The 27,130-nt window shown below is 42.8% G+C and overlaps 1 long non-coding RNA gene across 1 annotated transcript in view; it reads left to right on the top strand.

Moving 5' to 3' along the window:
* LOC115084495 overlaps positions 1-16,566 on the top strand; it is a 64,481-nt gene extending 47,915 nt beyond the window's left edge. Inside the window, exon 5 of the long non-coding RNA XR_003854579.1 lies at positions 15,226-16,566. This is a non-coding gene — a long non-coding RNA (uncharacterized LOC115084495). The remainder of the gene's footprint in view (positions 1-15,225) is intronic.
* The last annotated feature ends 10,564 nt before the right edge of the window (positions 16,567-27,130 follow it).

The raw sequence follows: 27,130 nt of genomic DNA on the forward strand, positions 1-27,130 counted from the left end.
AGCTCTTTCTCTCTTTCTCTCACCACCACCACACCTCCCCGGTACCCTGTCCCTCTTCATTTCTTCACGCTTACACAGCAGCATTCATTTCCCTTTCTTTTCCCCCTCCTAATGTGGAAACTCAAAGTCTCCTCCTGCATTCTTCAGCTGCTATGAGATGGGCCTCTTCTAGGAGTCTCAGGCCTCAACCTGCTCTACAGCCACTTGTTTGTTTATTTTATTTAAAAGAATTTATTGTCAGCACTTTATACAAACTGACTGAGGTAGAGTTCAGTGGGGGAAAAAAAACACCATACAAAGTCTTCATAAAGACATAAAATTTACAGAAACTCTACCAAAAAAATCCAACAACAAAGACAGCCTGCATTGCGTGGGATGTGGACGTACTAGAAAAACAAATCTTTCAGCAATACACCTAATAATAACACCTTAACTAACTGTCTCTTCTCCAAATTCTTGAATAAATAAAAATAAAGCCTTTATTAAAGACTTTGAGCAAGCTATAGAGTATAACTGCTCAGGCAAAGAGTTCTACAGTAGCTGTCCTGCCACTGAAAAAGCTCTGTCTCTGCACCAATTTGAAAGAAGGCATCTCCAAGAGAGTTTTCTTTTCTGATCTTAGACTACATGGCGGGTTATAAATACAGAACACTGCATTAATCCATGAACCTGGCTCATTGTGTAAAAGCTTAAATAGAACCCACCAACGAATAGACAACCAGTAGAAGAATGCTAATATTTTTAAATAAATAGGGGATATATGATCACTCATCCTTGCAGTCGGTATTCAGGATGATCTGCAATGCATGAATGATCTTGACTAAAAGGACCTACATTCAAGGAGCTGCAGAAATCTAAACTTGTAAGCACAAGTGCTTGTAGGACTGTGCGAAAATCTTGTGGTTCCAGAAGATCCTCTGAGCATCCATGATTTATAAAACAAGATTTTTTTTTTTTACTAAGGATTTAATCTGTGCACACATTAAAAGGTTAGTATCAATGATAACACCCACATTTTGAACTTTGAGGATGATTGGAATGCTGTGATTGGCAAATTGAAATGCAGCAGGAGTACTGGTTAAAGAGGATTTGGTGAGAATGATCATTTCTGCTTTTTCAACATTCAGCAAAGTTTGTTGTGAAACATCCACTGATTTACAGAATTAATACATAGGGTCTCTGAATCAAACGTTTCAGACCAAGAAGAGTGAAACTGAGTGAAAAATTGGATAGCATTGGCATAAACTTTATAGTTTATGCCTAGACTTGCAAATATCTTACACAATGGAGCAAGATAAATAATGAGGAGGGTTGCAGGGAGCTTTGCTAGTGGCCTTGCCCCCCGACCTTGTCCTCTTCTTTAGCCACTGGCAGGATGGGTTCCTCCTGCAACTCCAAGCTTTGCATTGGTGGGATTCTGCAACCCCCCAAAAGTTTGAAGCTCTAGGCGATCACCTAGTTCACCTAATTGAAGCACTGGCCCTACAAGAGGAGCAGGAGATTCCCAAGGGTTGGAAGAAAGCTTTTGCCCAAAGTTCCAGTTAAAGTGTTCAGGAGAAACCTGAAAATCTACCCAGTGGTCTATTACAATTCTAAGAGAGAGAGGAGTATACTGCTTTGTCCGGGTAACATGGTAGAAGTTAATTTTAAAAACAGAATTGCTGGTCATAAGATAGGCATGGCTTAATGGGTAAGAGTCAATATCCAGGAAAAGAATCCTGGAGTTCTTGTGGACTATACTTTGAAATCTTCGGCTCAACCCACATTGACGACGGTCAAAAAATAAAATAGAATCTTAGGGATCATTTCAAATGGAATAAAGAATAAAACAGAATATCAAAATGCCTCTGTACTGATCCATGGTGAGACCACACCTTAAATACTGTGTGAAGTTCTGGTTGTCTCATTTCAAAAAAGATAGTGGAACTAGAAAAGGATGGAACTCCTCCATTATGAAGAAAGACTAAATGGAGTAGAGCTCTTTAGTTTGGAAAAGAGATGACTGAAAGGGGATATGGTAGATATTTATAAAATTATGAGTGGAGTGTAAAGGCTAAGTGGGAGATAAGTTATTTCTCTTTTCAAATAATAATGAAACAAGGGGAAACTCTGAAACTAACAACCAGCAGATTTAAAATAAATCATAGAAATTATTTGTTCACTCAGCCACACAATCAAGCGGTGGAATGTGTTGCCAGAAGATGTGGTCAAAGCAACAAGTTCCTGGAGGAAAAGTGCACAAAAAGATATTAGCCAGGTAGAACTGAGGAAAAAAATAATTTATCCCTGGGAGTGGGCAACAAGAAATAGTTCTATTTTTTGGGATCTGCTGGGTACTTGTCACCTGAACTGCCTGTTCGGGACAGGATGCTGGGCTTGCTGGACCTTGGTCTGACCTACTATACCATATCTTACAGACTTATATTTTTATTTCTAGTCAGCATAGCCAGGTGCCAGTATGGTACCATTTAGTTATTTATTTATCAGCATTTCTTAATCACTGTACAAATTAAAAATTGTACTACAGAGAGAAAGAAGAGGAACTGTGCTAAAAAGGTAATACACTGACTAAGTGGAGTCTATTCTGCCAAAGTGCAGTACGACAAGATTTCCAGGCGCAGAAGTTCTCTTTAAGTCAGTAGAAGAGCCTGCCACAGAGGGACTAATAAGAGGGAGGGTGCTACCTTGGTGGTCCCTGACAACTAATGAATGGTGCTAAGGGTGCGCCATGAACATGCTATCTGGGGATCAGGATGAAAGTTAAAGGGTATAAAGAGAAAAAAGGCAAAAATTGTTCTTTTCTGCACTGTATTATTCCTGATCTCATGTTCATTTTTAGCTAAATCTTTTGGCACTCTTTATTGCTCATGAGTTGTTTCATATGAAGAAAAGGAGCTCATGTTGCATTAGATGTGAGTGATTGCATAACTGGAAAGAAAGAGGTGTTTTGCTTGTTTACAGATTGAGAAGAAAGATGAATTGTGCACCAAGCTGTTCTGCAAATAGAATGACAGGAAGGTGGGGTTGCATGTGTGCCCACAACTTTGTCACTCTGACTATGTGGCATTTTTTTCTCATTTATTCATCCTATTAAGTATCGCTACTGACATTTTTTTTAAATGTTACCCCATCAAAGGCAGCTGGTCAGCACTGCATATGTTGAGATACCACATCCTATTCAATTGTATTGCACATGCTAAGATCATTCTTTATACATTGGTACCATCTAGCCCAATTTAATAGGACTAGATGTTATCAAGTAACCCAATACCAGGGTTCTAGGAAAAGACTGACATTACAGACTTTTCTGTAGCACCAAGCTCAAAACACAAACAGGTTAGTCATATCCCCTTAAATGTACACAAAAATACTATCCAACTTTCCTTATGCAAATTTGACAGATTATATATACATTATATAATATAGTCCTTTCTCTGCAGATATTACACTTTAGTCAAGACACATACACATGATAAATAAGTAGGGATGTCCAGCCCCAAAAATCTTGTTCCATTTTTTGAGGGTTCTGGTTCATTTAATGTTTATTTTGGTTCAGGTCATTTGCTGAACCAAAATAAATATTAATCCTCCCCCCCAAAAAAAAATAGTGAATGGGGCTTCTCTGAACCTCTTCCTGCCCCCACTGAAAATGGTGCCAGGACAGGGGCAACATTAATGCCCTTACATTGGGGTAAGTGGGGGCCGGGCCAGTCCTATTACTGCAAGGAGCAGAAGGGAAGCCTACTCACCTTCTGCCCCTTGGATGTTGCTTCAAAATTGTATTGCTCTATCGCTATGGAAACAATTTTTTGTTGAATTTTATCTATCCATTTTGAAAACATTTTTTTCAATGATAAACTTTCAATTTCAACACCTACACTCCAAAGTAGGTATGAATACATTTTCAATAAAACTTAATACTTTTAACAAATTTTATCTGAAAAAATATTTTTTAGGAAGAGCAGAAGGTTTCATATAGAGTGTAGGTGTCCCCGCACCAATATCATGATGGTTATAATCATTAACCTCCTGCCACCTCCATATATGTGATTTTTTTCAAAATGATTTTTAAAAAAAATATTTTCTCTGTATAGTCCCAAACTTTCTGTGGCGTCCGTGTTGTAACCAGCACTGCTCTCTAGGCGGAGACAAATGAAACCATTCAAGATGATATTATGCTGATATTTAAGCGGGTACCTTCTTTAGTGTTGGCTGAGAGCCAGCAGGCACCATTTTATAGGATCATCTGAGGGATAGGAAGCGAATGGGAATACTTCCTGCTCTTTTCAGTAATAGGAATCCCAGAGAAAGGGGCGAAGAAGGGACCGGCTGGAGCCAGGACCCTTTTTTCCAAAAAGGAGGAAGCATCAGAGAGGCCCAGGTCCAGCAAAATATTTTATTGGGAGAATTGAAGGGGCCCTGGGCTTGGGACCGGCCAGGTAGGATTTTTGGAGGGAAACCCAGGGAAGCCTCAGAGGGGCCCCAGGGGAAGTCTCAGAAAGGCCATGAGGAGGTCTTAGGAATGCTCCAGGAAGCTTCAAGAGACCCCAGAGAAGCCTTGGGTAAGGCCCCAGGGAAGCCTCAGGGAAGCATTGGGGAAACTCGGGGTAGTAACGGAAGGTTTTTTCACAGCTTTTTTTTTTTTTTTTTCAAATGAAACAAAATTCTGTTGGTTTTTCTTTTGTTCCATTTTGAAAACAAAATGAAAAGCAATAGGAAATGTTGATGTTTCCTATTTTGTTTCAAACGAATGCTCCACCCTATAAATAAGAGGCTTAGTGATATTTTTTTTTTTATTATAGAAAAATAGTTGAAATCAACGAGGTTATTAACATGGAGAACTAGGGTTTAAGATTTCAAAGAGGTGGGTTTTCAGGCTGTCACCAACTCAATAAATGTATTCCAGGCATACAGTGTAGCAAGATGGAAAGCACAGAAGTGTGAGATGCTAATAGAGCAAAAGGGCATAGATAAATGCGAGTTGCTCAATGAATGGAGCTACCGAGAAGGGTTTTAGGGAAAGATAAGAAAGGAGACACAATGGAGAATGGCGGCATGAATGTACTTGTAGATGAGCAAGAGAAGCTTGATTCATATATTGAAGCAGAGTAGGATCCGGTGTTGTTAACTGAAAAGAGTAGTTTACGTGGTTGCAGCGACACTGGAGGAAGATAAGTCATGCAGCTGAATTCTGAATAGACTAGTAGAGAGAGAAGTCTTCAGTGGTAGACCTGTGAGGGTAGGCTGTAGTAATCTGAGAAGTGAGAGAATGTATAAGGATTTTGGTAGTGTTCAGAAAGAAATAGCAAGTTTTAGCAGTGCTTGTTGGAGCCCTGGAGCATTTGGCTTAGTGGAACTATAAAAAAAAAAAAAGGTGCAGAGCAGGGCATTAAGAACTGTAAAGGAGATGGAACAGTTCCCTTCTGAAGGGAGGCTATCCAGTTTTGAGCTCTTCAGCTTGGAAAAGAGACAGCTGAGAAGAGATATGATAGAAGTTTATAAAAATTACAAGTGGGGTGGAACAGGTAAATAAAGGCTGGCTTTTTACCCTTTCAAATAGTACTAAAGCATGGGGACACTCGAGGAAACTAATAACCAGCAGATTTAAAACAAATTGTAGGAATTAATTTTTCACTGAACATAAAATGAAGCTATGAAATCTGTTGCCACTAGCATAGGAGTGAGGTTTGGACAAGTTCCTGGAGGAAAATTCCATAAAACATAGATTTTTTAAAAAAGCGTGATCGTGTACTTTTGTTTGCGCAGCAGGCGCAAACAAAAGTACGCTGGATTTTATAAGATACGCGCATAGCCGCGCATATCCTCTAAAATCCTGGATCGGCGCGCGCAAGGCTACCGATTTTGGGCAGCCTGCGCGCGCCGAGCCGCGCAGCCTGCCTCCGTTCCCTCCCCTCACCTTCCCCTCCCTTCCCCTACCTAACCCACCTCCCCGGCCCTATCTAAACCCCACCCCCCTTACCTTTGTCCCTAGATTTACGCCTGTGAGAAGCAGACGTAAATCTACGTGCGCCAGCAGACTGCTGGCGCGCCGTCTTCCGACCCGGGGGCTGGTCCGGAGGCCTGGACCATGCCCCCGGGCCACACCCCCGGTCCCGCCCCCGAAATGCCACGTCCCGCCCCCGAAATGCCACGTCATCTGGTCCCGCCCCTGACACTCCCCCAACACGCCCCTTCAAAAAACCCCGGGACCTACGCGCGTCCCGGGGCTCTGCGCGCGCCGGCAGCCTATGCAAAATAGGCGCACCGGCGCACAAGGCCCTGCTCACGTAAATCCGGGCGGATTTACGCGAGCAGGGCTTTTAAAATCCGCCCCTATTAGTCAGGCAGACTAGGGAACGTTATTGCTATCCCTGAGAGTGAGTAACAAGATATGGGTCTAACTTTTGGGATCTACCATGTATTTGTGACTGTGTTTGATGGACCTTGATCTGATCTAGCAGGCATATGCTATGTTCTTAGCATATTGAATGTGTGTAGAGAAGAAGAGACAGGAGTCAAAGATGACTCCAAGGCTGTGAGATGAGAGAACTGGGAAGATGACAGTTCTATCTAAAGAGATAGAAAATAGGATAGAGGGACAAGTAGGTTTGAAGAAAAATAAAATGTTCTGCTTTTGCTATGTTAAGTTTAAGATAACAAAATGACAAACAAGCCATAGAGGTAGATCTTAAAAACATACGTGCGCGTGAACAAAAGTACACCAAATTTTATAAGATACGCGCGTAGCCGCACGTATCTTATAAAATCCGGGGTCAGTGCGCGCAAGGCTGCGCAAAATTGGCAGCCTGCCTCCGTTCCCTCCCAGGCCGCTCCGAAATCGGATTGGCCTCGGAGGGAACTTTCCTTCCGTGTCCCCCCACCTTCCCCTCCCTTCCCCTATCAACCCCTCCCCCCAGCCCTATCTAAGTCCTCCCCCTACCTTTGTTGGGCAAGTTACGCCTGCTTGAAGCCCGAACCGTTGCCACGCCCCCAGACCCACCACGGACACGCCCTGGACACGCCCCCTCCTGCCGCTTTTACGAAGCCCCGGGACTTACGCGCGTCCCGGGACTTTGTGCGCGCCGGCGGCCTATGCAAAATAGGCGTGCCGGTGCTTGAGTGCCCTGCGCGCATAAATCCAGGAGGATTTACGCACGCAGGGCTTTTAAAATCTAGCCCATAGTGTCAGACAAGCAGGCTGAAATTTGGGACTGGATTCTTGGTGAACTTCATGGTATAAAGTGGTAGATTGGGGGTAATCAGCATAAAGATTTTACTGAAATCCATGGGAGGAGACCAGAACACCAAGGAAACAAGTGTAGAGAGAAAAGAGGGCCCAGGACAGAACTATATGGCACACTGCCTGATAGTGGTATAGCAGTGGAGGAGGCTAAAAATGAAATATATAAACAAATATATATATTTAAAAAATCCAACTGAGGATATATGAAAAGTGCAGTGAGAGAGGTAAGAAAAGAACCAAGATAGAATGGAGCAGCAAAAGCTAAGTACGGATTGAGTGTGAAGCAGTAGATGGTGACAAACTGTGTCTATAGCTGCGTAAAAGTCAAGAATGATAATAATGTGAAGACCATTGCCTATGGTCATGGTTATGAAGGGATTGCTGGTAAGGGCTGCTGCATCAATTTCAAAATAAAGGGATTCCCTGGACATTTAGGATTTCCCTTGGTAACTCTATGTGGAAAATGGCTTCAATTAAGATTTTAATAGTAGTCTTGTTGCTTATAACCGAATGGCGGTATATAAAACGCGATAAATAAATACATAAATAAATAAATAAATATCATGCAGAGAAATTATATCGGGGTACCACATGATTTAGTCCATAATTACAAGAATATACTGGTAGCCCCAAGATGATTTCTCCAGTGAGCCTACAAGTCCATAACAATCCTGTTGAAAGGGGTCTCAATAATGGGGAAAGGGACTAACGTGGTGATCCTGGGTCTCTGTGAGGAGGTAGGTTGACATGTAGGGTGGGATTTCCAGTTTTAACCTATTAATAGATTCCTGGCCCATAGTAATGGATAATATTTCCACATATTTTCTTTGGGCTCAAGTGGCCTCCTAACAATTGGCTGTGAACTAATTTTAAAATTTGATTTCAAAACAATCCAGGAACCAAAGGGCTATCCCACCATTTCTAGAGTGGATCCCCTTTAGTCATGCAGTATGATGCAGTATGGTAGGTTGTTTATGAGGACAAAGTAATGTTCTGTCTGGCTACTGTATCTTTGGGTGGAAGGAGAAAGGGCGAGGGATCCAAGATTGCCCCCATTTCCTCTCCTCTCTGGTCCTCCCTCTTACTTCTGAGCTGTGGCGCTCCTCCACTCCAGCCACTGAAGTAGCAGCAACATTTTATAAAGGAAATGTATTGCGGAACCTCCAGCTTTTTGCCATGCTGTCAAGGCCCTACAGTGCTTTGCTCCTTCCACTCACATGGACTTCCTGTTATGAAGAAAACCCATGCAAGGGTGGGGCAATGCAGTCCTTGAGAGCATGATGCAAGGCTGGAGGCCCCATGCTATTTTTCCTTTTTAAAATGTTGCTGCTACTGCAGGAGCTGTGTGGAAGATTGCTGCAGCTTAAATGCAGGTCTAGATAGATGCATGAGAGCAGGCAATGCTCTGGCATCTATTAAAATTTGGTGCTGGAGTCAGTTGCCTATTTTGCCTATGCTTAAATCCGGATCTGCCTGAGCCTGAGGTATGCATGCTTCAGGCTAGCTGGGTTAGGGTAGTCTGTTGTGACTCCAAGCCCACCATGACTACATAGCATTTATAATTATTGTTGGCTTTCCATGAGGGCTTGCAGCAAACTCTCCATGCTATATCATCTAACTCTTATTCTGGCTGCTTGTGTGAGTCTACTCTGGTTGATTGGATTTCATTTATTGAACAGGTTTTGCATTCTTTTCCTACAGGAGATCAAAGGGGATTACAGCAATACAAGTAGTAGTCAATATAATACTGTCCAATATAATGAATAATATACTTCTACAATGACAAAAGTAACACAATAAAAACTATAAAATATTTAAATAAATATAAAAATAGATTATAAAATAGTCTAATCTAAATACAGTATTAGCCCTAGAATCATTACATATGTCCAACTAACGAATCCAAGATTGCACTACTGATCATACCCGGATATGAGTCACAGGCCCCAAGGATATCAAACCTGAGAGAAGACCTGCATAAAAAGCCAACATTTTGAAAGTATCAGTGTGGGAGACCACTTTGTTAGAGGAATTACAACTTCAAATAACTTCCGCAAGATGCAAATACACTTATAAAAGATAATATGACTGTACATTTAAAGCTGGAAATGCTGGAAAATACGTCTAGACATCTTAATTTGAAGCTCTTCAATTTTCCCAAGACCCCCTAGTATAATTCCTAGTGATATGTTCAAAAAATATCTGATGGATAGAGAAAATTTGAACTTAAGCAATTTCTCCTACTTCTAAGGTTTTTTTACTTGCCCATAAGGGAATGTAAAAGCTCCTGTGAAGGTAAGGTAGAGGAAGGGCAGCTTACACTACGTAGTCTGAACTACGGATGTACAAATGAAAAATTTTCCTTTTGGTTTGTTCAATTGTTTTGTAGGCCACTTCCATTTCGTTCAGTAATTTCAAATGAAAAAAAAAATTGTTTTGTTTCATTTCTTTATCATTAAAGTCAATGGAGGAAGCAGTGAAGCCTATTTGGGGCACTAAAATTGAGATTTTCTCATCAGTTCTAATGAAACTTGTGTGATGATCTCATCAGAAGGAGTAAAGTACTCCAAGGCACCTAGATTGTGGCAAAGTGGCAAGAAAAGTGGCATGAATAACCTAATGCAGGGACAAAGGGGTACCAGCAGTGGCAAAAGTTTTCCAAAGCACTAGGGATGTGAATCGGGCTTTGGATGATTGAAAATATCGGACGATATTTTCAAAATCGTCAGAAATCGGGGGCTCCCCCAAAACGATAGGAAAACCCCACGATATTGATCGTGGGGGTTCTCTTATCGTTTTGGGGGAGGGCAGGAAAAACGGCACACAAAAATAACCCCTAAACCCACCCCGACCCTTTAAAACTAATACCTTAGCTTCCCCCACCCTCCCGACCCCCAAAAAATCTTTTTACAGGTATCTGGTAGTCCAGTGGGGGTCCCTGGAGCGATCTCCCGCTCCCGGGCCGTCGGCTGCCACTAATCAAAATGGCGCCGATGGCCCTTTGCCCTTACCATGTGACAGGGTATCCGTGCCATTCGCCGGACCCTGTTACATGGTAGGAGCACTGGATGGCCGGCGCCATCTTGTGCTCCTACCATGTGGCAGGGGCTGACCAATGGCACCAGTAGCCCCTGTGACACAGTAAGGGCAAAGGCTATTGGTGCCATTTTGAATACTGGCAGCCGACGGTCCGAGTGCAGGAGGTCGCTCCCGAACCCCCGCTGAACTTTTGGCAAGTCTTGTGGGGGTCAGGGGGGACCCCCAAGACTTTCCAAAAGCCCCTGGTGGTCCAGCAGGGGTCCGGGAGCGATCTCCTGCACTTGGGCCATCGGCTGCCAGTAATCAAAATGGCACAGATAGCCTTTGCCCTTACTATGTCACAGGGGCTACCGATGCCATTGGTCAGCCCCTGTCACATGGTAAGAGCACAAGATGGCGCGGGCCATCCAGTGCTCCTACTATGTGACAGGGTCCGGCCAATGGCACGGATACCCTGTCACATGGTAAGGGCAAAGGGCCATTGGCACCATTTTGATTAGTGGCAGCCGACGGCCCAGGAGCGGGAGATCGCTCCAGGGACCCCCACTGGACCACCAGGTACCTGTAAAATGTTTTTGGGAGGGTGGGGGAAGCTAAAGTATTAGTTTTAAAGGGTCGGGGTGGGTTTTTTGTTTATTGGCTCGGGCGCAGCCGATAAACAAAACCGCGATCTGGTCCTATGAAAAAAAAACTACATGTGAATCGGAACCGGAATCGGAACCGATTCCGGTTCCGATTCACATCTCTACAAAGCACCATTAGGAAGCCAATATGGTTCTCTAAAAAGGTGGCTAAAAAAATAAAAGCAAAAATATCAGCATTCGAAAAGTACAAAGGAACACAAAAAGAGGCAAGATTTGGTGAAGATCAAAGAGACAAAAAAAGAAATCAGGATGGCAAAAGCTTGAATGGAAGAGGTAAAGCAAGGTAAGAAAACATTTTTCAGATATATCAGAGAAAAGAGGAAAGTCAGAGGTGGTATTATAAGACTGAAAGGAGACAATGTGTTACGCGTGCCGCCCACGGCAGACCCGTGGCATGGCCCTCTCACCTTCTCACATGGACTCCAGTTCCTGGTTCCTCTTCACTGGCAGCGGTGGGCCGCCAGCTCCAACCTCGGGTCGCCTCCGGTGCTTCCGGCTCTGCCATGGTCCCCAGTGTTGCCAGCCAAGATGTCCTTACTCGTCGGGCCTCTCCATGTGGCCCCTGGAGAGTCGCCGCCATCGGCGCTGCGCCCCTCCCTAGGCACGCACACATCACTAGTTCTTTTAAAGGGCCCGCGGCGGGATCATGGCCACAGCCCCAGATGCTGACATCAGTGTATATAAGCTCAGGTCTCGCTCCATAGCGTTGCCTTTGCAACAGGTCTCCTTGTACTCCGAGTACTCGTTGCTGATAGAGAATCCTTTCTATTTCGTGTTCCTGATTCCTGTGGTTCCCGGTTCCTGTTTTCCTCGTTCCTGTCTCGTCTATGTGTTGGACTGACTCTTTGGATTTCAACTCTTTTTTGTTTGACTACTCTTCAGCCTCTCTCCAGCCCCGGACCTTAGCCATGCTTGACTATGCCTGCCTTCTCCGTGCCCTGACCACAACTTTGCCCGACTACACCTGCCTTCTCCATGCCCTGACCACAGCTTTGCCTTACTACACCTGCCTTCTCCGTGCCCTGACCATTGCCTTGATTGACTACCCTACAGACCTCTCTGTGTCCAGAGTTCTACGTTTCTTGCTATGACCTTTGCTTGCTGCCGGCTCTGTTCCTAGCCTGTCAGTGACACCTCCTCTCACCTATCCCCTGGATGTGGACTTACAAGGCTCCGGCCTTTCTTTGCTTGAGTGCCTCCAGTTACCTTCTGATCCTTTGGCGCCTGGGTTTCTGTACCGAACCCAGTCCAGGGTAGGACTACGTCACCTATTGGCTGCTGTCTCTGGGCTGAACCACTTCTCTTTACTAACTAACCTCGAGGCCCACCTAAGTCCTGCCGGCCCTGGCACCCAAAGGCTCAACCTGAGGAGAACGAGGGCTGGTATAGGTGAAGCTCTAGCAGCCTCTAACTTTAGCCCACTCCACCTGCCAAAGGTGGGGACCCATAGGTACCTACCTATGGGATGCGTCAACCCCACCTCGGCCCAAGGGTCCACCTCTGACGCAACAGGTTGCAAAGGCCATGGACTCGGTGGAGCCGCATGCCCTCCAGGCCATTCCAGGCCTGGCCTCCAAGGTACAAGAACAGCAGCAGTTTGAGGCACTGGACTCCTCTATGGATCATCTTCATGGCCAGCTTGATGCCCTTACGAATAATCCTGTTCCTCTTCTGGCTCCTCCTCATCCACAGCCACCTTCATCGATACCTCGAGCCTTGTTGGCACTTCCAGCACCCTCACGCTTCAACGGCGACTCCAGGCTCTGCAGAGGGTTCATTAACCAATGCTATATGTAATTTGCTCTGCAGCCTTCTGTCTTCCAGAACAAGTTGACAAAAGTCACGTTCATCCTATCCCACCTAGAAGGGAAGGTGCTGGCCTGGGCTTCTCCCCTGTGGGAATGCTCAGATTCCTTGTTGAAGGAATTGGCTCAGTTTGTGGCTGTATTCAGATGGACCTTTGATGATCCCGAGTGACATTTATTTATTTATTTATTTATTTATTTAACAGTTTTATATACCGACCTTCATAGTAAATAACCATATCGGATCGGTTTACAATTAACAAGAATATAACTGGGGTAACAATTCAAGTAAACGAAAGGTAAACAATAGGTAGGAATGAGTCGAAGTTACAATCAACAGGGTAAGAGAACTTGGAAGCTTGCAACAAGCTGGAAAGAAGATAAGGCAGGAAATAAATATAAAGTGATATCATTATTTCAAAATGTGTTTATATTTATTGTTTACTTTATTTGATTATGTATATTTAGGTCTGGTTTGCCGTCCTTTTTTACTACATAGGATATGTAGTTTCATATAATCAACAACTGTGGTTTGAGGTAATATGAACTCTATGGGCCTGATTTTAAAAAGCATTTACTCACTTAAAACTGGATTTTACTCGAGTAAATGCACTTTACTCGTGTAAGTGGGTTTTTGAAAATTGCTACAATATATGCCATGAATTGTCCATAGGATTTGCTCACGTAAGTGTCCTTTACTCAAGTAAATGGCTTTTGAAAATTGCTACGATAGCAGTTACATTTACACGTGTAAATCCTTATGAAAATTACCCCCTATGTATTTTTTAATCAAGTTATATACATGTTGTTTTGTATTTAACAGACAATTTGTATGTTATTTTAACAAAATGTTTACTTTTAAACTTTTAGCCCTTGATGCAGCCTTGTTTGGCAAAACTCGGCCGGAGTCGGGCTTTTTAATAAAATTCCTTCCACGATATAAGGTTGTCCCCTTGTTGTATTTTTTGCCTTAGAAAATCCAGGCCTTAGAGGGATAAATGAGCTCAGCCTTTTTAGAATATCGGCCTCTGTGTTCCGATCAGAGTATTTGTATCAGATTGTGAAGGGTTAAAGCAGAATTTTTTCATTCTAAATAGTACCTGGATGCATTTTCAGGATATGTCTTAAAATGTACCATATATGTAGACTAAGACAGCCACTCATCTGTGCTTTAGTGCCATTTTATGTCACAGCAGCATGACAGCACTAAGTGTTTAGCTGAAATAAGTGGTTCTATGTCCTTTGACAATACTATATGGTTCCAGAATTCTGTTCAGTAAAATATAAGGTCCACTGGGGATATCACCAAGCAGTTTGGTATTCCGAGAGATTTTCAAACTTTTTTACATCATCTCTTGTACTTACTCATCCTCTGGTCCATTTGTTTTGGAGATTTTAAATGTTATATTTATTAAAAAATTGTATTGGGGGGGGGGGGGGAGAGAATAAATGGAAATCTACTTTTGAATTCTTTGGCCCCTTTTCTGGATTCCACCAGCTCCTCTACATTCTTCAATTTTTGCAAATATTAAAAGCTGTAAGATTTGCCTATAACGGATTCTCTCTTCCCTGTAACTTTTTTTTTAAACACATTTTCATGTCATCAGGGTAGTCTGGCTACTTTTAGCTCCACCTCAGATCCAGGCATTAGTTTTCCGGCGTTAATAAAGCTACACTAATGTGCCTCCCCACCTTGCCCGAGAACTTCTGTGCATAAATCTGCTTTGAAGGCCGGTGTAACTTATGCATATATTATAAAAGTACCCCCTGGCTAATTTTCACAGTCATTTCTGCAGTCATTTATGCGCATAAATGGGCTATCCCAATATTGCCCACCTGTTTTGCGGGTAAACTTAATTATTTATTTATTTATTTTTCGTTTTTATAAACCGACGTTCCTGTATAATATACATATCACACCGGTGTACAAGGAAGTAAAACTGTCGCCTTGGGGGCAGCTTACATTGTAACAGTTAACAGAGAAACAAAAAGGAGCATAAAGGAGCTTAAAGGAGCATAAATGAACTTAGGGGAGTTTAGAGGAGTTTACAGTAAAACAAAAACAATAACAAACTTATGCACAGGGGGGGGGGGGGGTGTCAAAAACTGTCAGAGGCTAAACTGATAAAGTAGATCTTCCTGCTCTTAGTTCTCCGGGAATGCTTATGCACGTGTGTCATGTTAGCAGTTCAGTTTACCTGGACTGAGTGGAGACATTCCCTGGTGCAGGTTTGGGGAGGAGATTTCACTCAAGTGCATAATATTCAAATTTGAAAAGTATTCCAGGAAATTTTTCAATTTGCGTGGATGTTTAAGCAAATGGAAGAATGTGTGGGTAGTTTTGATGGGATAATTTTCAAAGCAGACTTATGTGTGTGTTGCCTCTTAGATTATTTGTGTGGGGGAGACAAGATGTCCACTGTCTGAGGAAGCTGTGCTGAAGAATGCTCCTGTTCCTTAACTTACCTCTCGCTTGTTTCTCCTTTTTACGAAGATGAAAGCTTAGGTAAGGGAGACTGTTTCTAATTCTCCCTTGCCGGCTTTACAGCAGCCTCGAATTGAGAGCTTCTTCACCCTGATGCCTGAATCATCGCCAGGAGCGTGTGCCGCTGCGGAAGGTGCAGGGGAGTGATCGCCCATACCACTGGCCGAGGAGATCTTGCTGAGCCCTGGCGCGCCGAATACTCCATCCCCTCCCCAACTGGAACCTTTGGAACATCAGGAGTTACTGCCTAGGCAGTCGGAGGTGGGCCAACCGAGACTGATGCTAGAGCAGTTACTTGAGGCAGAAGGAAAAGGCCCCAATTCCCTGCTAAAAGAGATTTCCCCTATTGCCGAGACGAGTACTGCATTGACAGGCTCGTTTGCTATGGGCGGGCCTTCCATCTGGAGCCTCAACCCTAGTCCCCATTGAAGTGTTGGGGCAGGTAAATTCAGGGAAAGTGGGAGCTTTGATCCAAGAAACACCCGTAGTAAGATCTAAATCTGTAATTATACTACGGACACCCTCTGGAGCTCTCCTGTCTCTCTCAAGACTGCCATTTAAGAACATAAGAACATTTCCTCTTTAACAATGATTTCTTTAGAAACTCTTCAGCGTATATTAGCTATGGAACAGCAAATTCAATCTAAAAAAAGGAAACTTGGATGTATTGGAAACACATATTTCCACTGTCGAAAAAAATCCAAACTGGACTGGTTTAGACTGATTTGGTTAATGTAAAGAAGATTGAAAATATTGAAAATTCTTTAAGAAATTTAAACTTGAGAATTCTGAATTTTCCCCTTATAAAATTGATAGCACCCAGTGGATCTCTTCAAGAATTATTTATCATCAGTCTTAAAGATACCAACTGCTGCTATTCCTGTAATTAATTACAAGGGCTTTTTTTTTTGCCTCAAGGCCAATCTGATGAGGGAAATCCACTGCAAGACCTTGTTTTGGATCTATCAAACATCTTGGAATCCTCACAAGACTTGGAAATAGCTAACAAGGCTACTTTGTTAGTCTCCTTTGCTTTTCATGTTGATCGAGACACTGGGGTAGATTTTTAAAGAAGCGTGCGCGGGGTACATTTGTGCATGCTACCCGGCGCGCACAAATGTACACCCGATTTTATAACATGTGCGCGCCGGCCGGCTGCCCCTCTTACAGTGGGAGATATATAGAGTGTCATTCATTCATTCATTTTCTCTCTCTCTCTCTCCCTCCCTCCATGGTCACTTGTGTGAGCATGTTATCATTGAGAGGAGGAATAGCCTAATGGTTAGCACAGTGGATTATATACCAGGAGACCAGTGTTTGAGTCCCACTATTGCTCCTTGTGACCTTGGGCAAGTCACTTTACCCTTCATTGCCTCAGGTACAAAACTTAGATTGTAAGCCCTCTGGGGATAGGGAAATACCTACAGTATCTGAATGTAAACTGATGTGATATCTCAGATTGAATGTTGGTATATAAATAAATAAATGTTATTAAAATATGTGTGTAAATGCTGCATACATATGTTTAGCAAGCATATTTTAAATGATACACATGCACGATAAAATATGCACTCTCCTTTTAAAGTTTACCTGAAAGGTTGGTTGCTATGGAAACGTCCACATGACCAGTCTTGGACAGGGTCTATTCCTTACAATGCACTTGAATGCTTTTCTATGGGAAATGTAAACGAATGACATATGTTTCATTCATGAGAATGCCCATTCTTATTCATTGGCCCATGAATGAAAAGTATTAGAGTCATTCGTTGTGGATTAGGCATTCATTTTAAATTAATGCACATCCCTAATGCGCATATTGGCCATGTATTTTTCTAAAAGGCCATTTCTGTGTGTAAAGCACTACCCTCTATGAGGGTAATTTTCAATGGCTTGCCTAGGGCAAAAATATGTGGGTACTTTTTACCTGCAGATTTTGACCCACATTTTTAAAGGGGATCTGTGCACAAAAATCCACTTTGAAAGTTCACAGGTATGCACAGAATCTGGCATGGCATGCACGTACAAAGTTATACCTACATGCATAATTTTGAAAACTGAAAGTATATGTGTATCCTTTTACTGCCCCTACTATATGCTCCAGAATGCCTATTTACTATTTGGGTAAAAGTCTGCACACAGTTGTGTTCTGTGCATGCTTATACGTGCATAGACCCCAAACTGATTTTCAAACAGTGATTTCCACACAGAAACCAGAGTTTCTGCACATAAATCCTTTTGAAAATCAGGCCTTCTATGTGTAGTGATGTATTATATAAATGTGTTTTATTATTCAGATTTGCAAACCACTTGGGGGAAGGAATGTGGTTGTATACAAGTCCACAAAAGAAACCAGATTTTCAGGTACGATTTCAATGGTGGTGCGGAGGTGTTTGTTTTTTAAAGCTGCAAAGAGCTGTAAAGTAAAAGGAATGGGGGAGGACTTGATGTCTTTGCAGTAGGTGGGAAAGTTAATGGAGACACGTGGCAAAAATTACAGCTACAGGAAGATATGTCTGGCAAAGGGAGAGGAAACCATTGTCCCTATTTAATTACCTTTGTGTTTTCTTCAATTTCATATGTCATATGTCCTTCAATAGTTTTCAAGTTCTCTTTTAGTACCCTGATCAGTGGTCTGGCCTAGAATATTTTTTCAAAGATGCAAATTTGAAAGAACCCATAAATACACAGAAAAATGAACAACTGATTGCATGCTGCAAGTGTAATGACACATTGTTTCTCATCTTTTAATATGGTACGTACACATTTGTTTCTATTCATTTAGAAAGACAGAAAATACCTTCTATCTGCAAGTGATCATTATAATTGTTCTATGCAACTAAATGAAGTGTTTTTCTACATGCTGTGTATAGCACTTTAAATTTAAATTAGCCCTGTGAGTAAATCACCTTCATGTTCTTTATAAATAATTCAACCATCTAGCCTGTGGCATGCTTATAATTATAAAGTCAAAACCTACTGACACCAGTTTTTTTTACTTTTCCATGATCACACAATTTTCATTTTTATTTATATTTTTAAAAATGTTTGTAATATATTTAATATGTTTTTTTTTACTAATAAGCTAAGTACCCCATGATTTTAATCTTGATAGTCTCCTCTGAAGGCCAATAATCTATTCAATTTTTCTATTGTTTCTGATATATTTTGATATATTTCAATGAGGGGGAAAAAATCTCAGATAGCAAAAGGAAGTTACTGACCTCTCAAAATGCAATGTCAAGCTGCCATCACGGAAAAAAAACAACCTCTTCTTTTAAAGCATTTCTATTAACGTTCTGCTTGTGTAAAACCAAGAATTCTTTACATTCAGAGGAGACTATAAAGATTTAAATCATGGTATGCTTAGCTTATTAGTAAAAAAAACCATTTTTAATATATGAGAAAAATTAAAAAAATATAAATAATTATGAAAATTGATCATGGAAGAGTACAAAGAATTGGTGTCAGTGGTTTTGACTTTATAAATAATTGACAGGAAGTGGAATCAGTGGCAGGATGTTAGGGTATAGTAATGAGACTGCTGTTTATAAGGATGCAATCAAAAAATGTCTTTTTATACCCAAAAGACATCTGCACTCACAGCTGTCTGAATTAAACTGATTCTCAGTATGGGGAAATGTAGATTAAGCAGAAATAAGAGTGAAGGAAGTGCTAGCAATGCCCTGCTATTTATTTTCCCATGAACTGATGAAATCCTTCGAATGTACATTTACTTGATCCTAATTTGGTAGATGTTCAGCTACCCAGAATCTATAGTAAACTGCAGGGCTGGTGCAAGACTATTTGTCACCCAAAGCGGTGTAGGCCGCAATCTCAGCCTACACCATGTGCAAGGCCAGGCTTTAAGGCCTGCATCTGATGCCTGGGCCTGGGCCAGGGCCCAGGCCTGGCACTGTAATCCAGTCTGGAGAAAGGGTGCTGATTCTGGGGCTTTGGCCCATGCCCATTCTCAATGCCAGGACCCAACCTCGAGGCCAGGTCCCGACCCTTGTGTCTCAGCCTAGGCCGAAGCCCAGGCCAGTCCCAATGCTGGACCTGGTTTGGCTCCCCGCAGCAGGTAAGTTTTTTTAAAAATCTGTATGGGTCTAGGTCAAGGCCCTGGCATTAGGCCTGGCCTCGGCCGAGACCCCAGCATTATTATGCTCAGGTGCTAGGCCATGGTTCATGTGTTGGGCCATGTCTTACGCCTATCCCAGGCTCCAGCATCATGCTCTAGCATAGGCCGAGGCCCTTGATTTGGGTCTCAGCCTATTCCCTAGGTGAGGCCCCAGCTTCAGGCTTGGGCCTAGGCCCGATGGATCAATTTTGCTTTTCAAAATGAAACATGACAAGCAATGAAATTTTGTTGGATTTTCAATTGTTTCGCTTTGATAATGAAATGAAACAACATAGGAAATTTTGTCTAATTTCCTATTTCGTTTCTCCTAAATGTCCATCCCTAGTAAGGAGCAGGAGGCTTAGGAGCTGGCCAACAGTGTGATCAGATGAGGAAGAGCAGCCTAGCCTCCCTGCGTTCAAGAGAAGGAGCAGGGCCTTGCATGATCAGAAGGAGGAGCAGCAATCATGCCCGTCCCACGCAGTCAGGAAGAGGAGCAACAGTTGGGTACCATTCCTTTTTTCTCCACACCAGTGCAGTCAAGATCAGAAGAAGCCATGGAACCGCATGTGGACAGGAGCTGGAGACAGAGCATTGTCAGCCCTGGTGGCTTGAAAAAAAAAGAGGAAGAGTTCCATGGGCCATGGGGGCTGAAGGAGGAGGCTGCTGCTCCTGCTGCCCTATGTGCTTTTTGGAGAGGAAGGTGAGTAAAAGCATATGTAGGTGTGACTGAAAGTATATGTATGTGCGTGTGTGTGTGTGTGTGTGTGTGTGTGTGTATCTGTGTACAAGTAACTGAAAGAGGAAGAATGTATGAGAGTGAGATAGAGCCTGTGTGTGTATGAGTGTCAGAGAGCCAGTTAATGCATATTTGTATGTACATATATGTGTGTGATAGAGCCTCACCCTATCTGCTGCCTGTTGTCAAATCTTGGGGTTCATTACAAACTTTACACAGATGATGTCCAATTTTTTATTCCACTGAAATCCACCTGGTCTTTAAGCACTCTGTTTGCTTCTCTATGCCTTTCATCAATATATTCCTAGTTACCACATAAAAGACGTCACTTAACATAGATAAAACTGAAGTTATTGTTCTTTCTCAACTTCCTCTCAATAGCATCCCCACTATCTCATTCAAAGGGCACCAAATTAAGATTTCAATTCAAGTACATAGTTTTAGTATTACCATTGACCCCACTCTTTCAATGCAACCCCATATCAAATCTGTGGTTAGAGCCTCATTCGCAAAGCTCCGTATGTTGTGTCACCACCCGTTTCTTAACCCTGATGATTTTTGGACTGCCTGAATTATTGTAATTGTCTTTACACCAGATTCCCGCCTTACGTATTAAGATCTATACAAATCATCTAGAATGCTGCTGATGAGTCCTTACAGGTACCAAATTACATGATCACATCACCTCCATTCTCTTTCCTTTCACTGGCTCCCAATAGCCATTATGTATTGTGGGTGTGAGTACTTTATGCTACGGCATAGTTGATGCAGCCTCGTAGGGGAACTTACAAGTCCTATGCCAGCAGCTGCCAGACACACCTGGTAGCAGGACAGTCTGGAGCTTCACTTATACCAGCCGCCTCGCCCACAGGTTGAGCTCTTGGGATCTGGTGGCCAGCAGGACTTAGGCAGGTTCCTAAGGTGGTAAATAGAGTTCAATAGCATGCCAGGGTCAAGGCAGGCAGCTGGCTAAAGGAGTCAGAGAGAGGCCAAGGTCAGGGTAGGCAGCAGGCAAGGGTGATCAGTTCCAGGCAGGAGGTAAGGTCCAGGCACTAGGCAATAATGTTCAGGTCCAGATGGTAGGCAATCATGGTCAGGTCCAAGCAAGAGGTCAGGTCCAGGTGGCAGGTAATCATGGTCAAGTCCAAGCAGGAGGTTAGAATCTAGAAGTCAGGCCAAAGGTGGATGAAGACACACAGAAGACCCTGGACGAAATGAACAGGACAAAGCAAGGTTGGACGAGGTTGCTACTAGTTCGTTGTAAACCGATATGATGTCCTCACTAATATTGGTATAGAAGACTTTCTAAATAAATAAATAATTTCCATATTTGTTTTGGTGAACAGCATGAAACAGCCAAGTTTGCTTGTTTTGTTACTTTTCACCAATAAAGAAGTATATAAAGATTTTTGCCAGAATTCAGCCTGGAGTCTTTTCTCTGGTTAATCCTGACTGCTCGGTACCACAGGTGCTTAAAGATGTATATGCTTTCACTTTCCTTTCGTCTATCAGAGAGTCACCTCTGTGGGGCTCATAACCTTCTACAGCCAAGCCAACGAGAAAGCAAGATGTGAATAAATCAAGGTATCCCTGTTTATTAACATTTCAAAGCTACTTACAATTATTAGGCCAACTTAAAGAGCTGTTTGTATTTTGTCCATAAATTTAGATTATATCCTTGAATTGAATACACCCAATGAGACTTACAGATTGGTCGGTGCCTGCAGAACCAGGATGTCCTCCCTGCTCCCCCTGTCTCCCCACCTGGTTTGATTTTTTTTTCTTTCCGGCTGTAGTGTAACACCTGTCATTAGTTGTGGTTGTTCTCCTATTTTCATATTATCTGACAGTAGTTAGACTGTGCTGGGACCTGGGAGGCAGACTCCCTGCTTTCACAAAGCTGAATTTAATAAGATGAGAACAGTATGCCAAGACAGTGAGTTCCCTCCCTAGCACTTATCATGACACTAGTCACTCAGCAGGGCCCTTATTGCAGGAGTAATCTGGCTAAACCTGGCAGAATGTCCAGTTTATAAGTTTAATATAATAGAGCAGTGGGGAGTTAGGGACCTGGCAAAAAAAAAGCTTAGCAAAGTTAAAGCCTATTATTCCATGCTTGACCAGTCATGCCAACTGTAGCAGCATGCTAACCCTGGACTATAATAACACTTCCTCTCATCAGTGCTCACAAGCAATGCTAATCTTTTAGGTCTACAACATCTAAATGCATGTGTCAACTGTTTGTGTCTTTTTCAACACCTGTTAGGAACAATTACAGACTAAGAACCATTAAACTTTTCCAATCTTGTTTTCGTTGTTAAAAAAAAGGCCAAGAGACTTAAAAGATTTTGTATTTAAAATATATTTTCCTTTCAGTCTTGTGCATATAAAACCAAGAACTTGACCTGTGTGGTCAAATATCTGTTGAGATCCCCGGCAAGCTGTGGGTGACATCAGAAAAATAGTCATGGGCCGATTCTTTTTGGGGCCGGTTACATGCCCTCGATGACTCCACAGATTCCTGGGAAGTGTTTCTACAGATCTTTGGCATCTCAATAAAGTTCAAGATTGACACTGGTGCTGATGTGAGTTTGATTTCTGACTCTGCTTACAGAAACCTTCATAACTCACCTAATCCCCTTCAGACAATGGTAACATTAACAGGTCCAGGAGGACACAATCTGACTTGCCTATCCACTACAAAGGTAATAGCTATCATTTTTAGCTCTATGTGCTAGGCTCCAGGACCAGCAACCTTTTGAGCCACAGTACAGCTAGAGGTGTGGCCTAATGAAAAGGCTGGAAGAGATTTTTGCAGATGTCTGCAAGGTAGGAACTTTAAAGACTATACCTATGGATGAGGTAAGCCACCACCTATAGGGAAGAAGGACAGCCGAGGGGAATGGGGGTGTTTAAAGTAAAGATTTATTGCAGCTGGTAGGGTTTTTTCACTGAGTTTCTGAAATGAAAGTCAACAATAAAACAAATCTGAGCAATTTTTTTTTATTTCCAAATGAAATAAAATGCAAGTTTTGCACTGTATTTTTCATTTTGTTTGAAAACAAATGCATAACTAGTGGCTCAGTAATTACTGGCACCATTTCTTTTCAATATCTTTATTAGAGATATTGCTCGGGGACTTGAGGGACAAAATATTGCAGATGATACAAAAATGTTCAATATAGTAGACTTGCTAGAACTGGTAAAAAAATTTAAATATTAGAAAAGTGGTCAAGGGATTGGAAAATGAGCTTCAGTGCTAAAGAGTTTAAAATCATACATTTAGGATGCAATAATCCATTACATAGAAACATATAGAAACATAGAAATGACGGCAGAAAAAGACCAATCGGCCCATCCAGTCTGCCCAGCAAGCTCCCACACATATTTGTCTATACTTAGCTGTTTCACCGACCACCAAGTTCAGGGCCCTTGTTGGTAAGTGTTTGATTCAAATTTCCTGCCACCCTCTGCCATTGGTGCAGAGAGTAATGTTGGAGTTGCATCAAAGGTGAATCATAAGCTTAGTGGTTAAAGGTAATAACCGCCGCATCAAGCAAGTTACCCCGATGCTTGTTTACCCAGACTGCACAGATCAATGCCTTGTTGGATGTTGTCTGAAAGTAAATTCTCTTTTCCACATTTCTCCCTGCTGTTGAAGCAGAGAGCAATACTGTATATGCATTCAAAGTGATGTATCAGGCTTAATTGGTTTAGGGTAGTAACTGCCGCAATAAGCAAGCTACTCCCACACTTATTTGTTTACCCAGACTGTGTAGTTCCGTCCTTGTTGGTTGTTGTCTGAATGCAAATCCTCTTTTCCACATTTCCCCTTGCCGTTGAAGCAGAGAGCAATGTTGGAGTTGCATTAACCGTGTGAAGGCTTATTGAGTAAGGGTAGTAATCACCAGGTAGTAGCCTCCATTCCAGCAAGCCACCCCTATGGCTCTTCTCTTCATTCTCATCCTCTATTCTTTATGGATCCACAGTGTTTATCCTATGCCCCTTTGAAATCCTTCACAGTTTTAGTCTTCACCACTTCCTCCGGAAGGACATTCCAGGCATCCTCACCTTCTCCATGAAGAAATACTTCCTGACATTGGCTCTGAGTCTTCCTCCCTGGAGTTTCAAATCATGACCCCTAGTTCTACTGATTTTTTTCCAAAGGAAAAAGTTTGTTGTTGACCATGGATCATTAAAACCTTTCAAGTATCTGAAAGTCTTTATCATATCACCCCTGCTCCTCCTCTCCTCCAGGGTGTACATATTTAGGTTCTTCAAACTCTCCTCATAAATTATTTTATGAAAACCATCCAGCTTTTTGGTCGCCCTTCTCTGGGCACTATTGGGAGAAGTATTCCTATCTAATGTACTTACTCAGGATATTTTGAAAAGTAAAAGAAACTTTATAACCATATCTACCGGATTGCAATGAAAAAAAATAAAGTTAGTGTGAAAATTATTAGATGTGTAACATGAAAAACCTAAAAGGTGCTAATTGAGTCCTTCAGTCCCATTATCAGCAAAACCTCACTGGAGCTTGTGACACTGGGGGCATTTCAAAACCAGAACCCAGCAGCAATGGCAGATATCTTTCTGATGAAGGATTATTATATATTTGCACTGTCAGTTCCTATGCTAGATATGGCAGTTAAAATAAAGCAAGAGCTATTTTTAACTTGCTTTCTGATCAAGAAGCTACATCAAGAAGTTCATTTTGCTCTCAACTATTCAGACATTTGCTATCAGGACAATTGCTAATTTCTCCTAAAGCAAAAGATGGTATGGAAGTGTACCAAGCTAGCCAGATGGAACACAACAGGCAGGAGTGACCCAAACTCATCCCCAAAATGCACAGTGGCTCAGTAGCTGGTGTTCTATAGGAAACAGACTTAGCTTAATGATTGGTAGGAAAGTTATTCACTGAGGCACTGTTTAAACCTTTCAACATGAATTAGTTAATGCTCAAAGCCAAAGAGCAAGGATTCTCAATGAGGGCTGCAAACAGTTCTGGCTTCTAAGACATCTATGATGAGTATTTATCAGTTGTGTTTGCATAGTTACGATTTAAGAACAAAGCTAATATGCATAGATTGGTTACCTTGAAAACCAGGCCTGTGTGTGGCCCTCAAGAATGGAAGGTAAAAATCTCTGCTGTAGCATTTGCTGTGAATCCACAAAGTGCCATCCAGTCAATGAGTCAGTTTTCTGTAGTTTGAGGAATATGTAGAAGCATATATTTGAGTGACATTTTGATATTGCCATTGAGCTCATACGGGTCAATGTTCAAATTACCTGCCTTACTGCGAGTGCTTTTCACCCATGCTCTTTGTGCCAGTTCGCAATGGGAAAAACACGAGTACTTTCTCCTTTTGAAAATTACCAGAGGACTAAGCATCTGTTGGCATCTGCATATACTTTTTCTGCATACACTTTTTTGCATGGAAAATAATAAGTACAGATTTGAAAATGCAATCTGCATGCATCCCCCGATCTAAATGCTCTCTTGGGGAATGCCTCCTCCTAATGTGGCTAAGAGAAAAGAACAATAATCAGGGAGCTCACTTTCTAGTTGGGTTACATGACACTATTTATAATAGGGATGTGAATCGTTTTCCATATCGTCTTAACGATAGAAATCGTGTGGCAGGGCAAGAAAATCGTCTTAGGCACGATTTTTTAGTTAAAAAATCGTTAAAAAATCGTTTTTTTCCGATTAGTGCGCACTAACTCGAGTTAGTGCGCACTAACTGGGAGTTAGTGCGCACTAACTGAAAATGATACAATTTGACACTTTTCAGGTCAGTTAAGGTCAGTTTAGGAATGAATATGTATTCCTATTGGCTGCCCTCTTATTTATTCATGTTACCAAGTTTCCTACTGACAGTATATGGGGGATGGGAAATGGAAACAGTTGGTAGCTTGACAAAACAAGTAATGTGGTCAGTCAATGTGACTAGAACTTGTGCCCTAACCCTGATACCAGGGGTATTGTGATCTTCCTGCACACAGTGCCCTATCCCTATTAATACCAGGAGTGTTGTGATCTTCCTGCACACAGTGCCCTATCCCTAATACCAGGGGTGTTGTGATCTTCCTGCACACAGTGCCCTATTCCTGATACTGGGGGTGTTGTGATCTTCCTGCACACAGTGCCCTATTCCTGATACCGGGGGTGTTGTGATCTTCTTGCACACATCCCGGTATCAGGGATAGGGCACTGCATGCAGGAAGATCACAACACTCCTGGTATTAATAGGGATAGGGCACTGCATGCAGGAAGATCACAACACTCCTGGTATTAATAGGGATAGGGCACTGCATGCAGGAAGATCACAACACCCCTGGTATCAGGGATAGGGCACTGTGTGCAGGAAGATCACAATACCCCGGAGGAGTGAGGGTCAGGCAGCTCCCCCCTGTCTGTGAAGCCAGCCTCTCACTAGTAATGCAGGGAGGGAGCTGTCTCAGACTTCACCATCCTCCCCCCCCCCCCTCACCCACACACCATTCACTAGCTGGGACATGGGGGAAGTCAGGAGTGAGGGTCAGGCAGCTCCCCCCTGTCTGCGAAGCCAGCCTCTCACTAGTAATGCAGGGAGGGAGCTGTCTCAGACTTCACCATCCTCCCCCCCCCCTCACCCACACACCATTCACTAGCTGGGACATGGGGGAAGTCAGGAGTGAGGGTCAGGCAGCTCCCCCCTGTCTGCGAAGCCAGCCTCTCACTAGTAATGCAGGGAGGGAGCTGTCTCAGACTTCACCATCCTCCCCCCCCCCCCTCACCCACACACCATTCACTAGCTGGGACATGGGGGAAGTCAGGAGTGAGGGTCAGGCAGCTCCCCCCTGTCTGCGAAGCCAGCCTCTCACTAGTAATGCAGGGAGGGAGCTGTCTCAGACTTCACCATCCTCCCCCCCCCTCACCCACACACCATTCACTAGCTGGGACATGGGGGAAGTCAGGAGTGAGGGTCAGGCAGCTCCCCCCTGTCTGTGAAGCCAGCCTCTCACTAGTAATGCAGGGAGGGAGCTGTCTCAGACTTCACCATCCTCCC

The sequence above is a fragment of the Rhinatrema bivittatum genome, chromosome 2, assembly GCF_901001135.1.
Source record: "Rhinatrema bivittatum chromosome 2, aRhiBiv1.1, whole genome shotgun sequence".
Lineage (NCBI taxonomy): Eukaryota > Metazoa > Chordata > Amphibia > Gymnophiona > Rhinatrematidae > Rhinatrema > Rhinatrema bivittatum.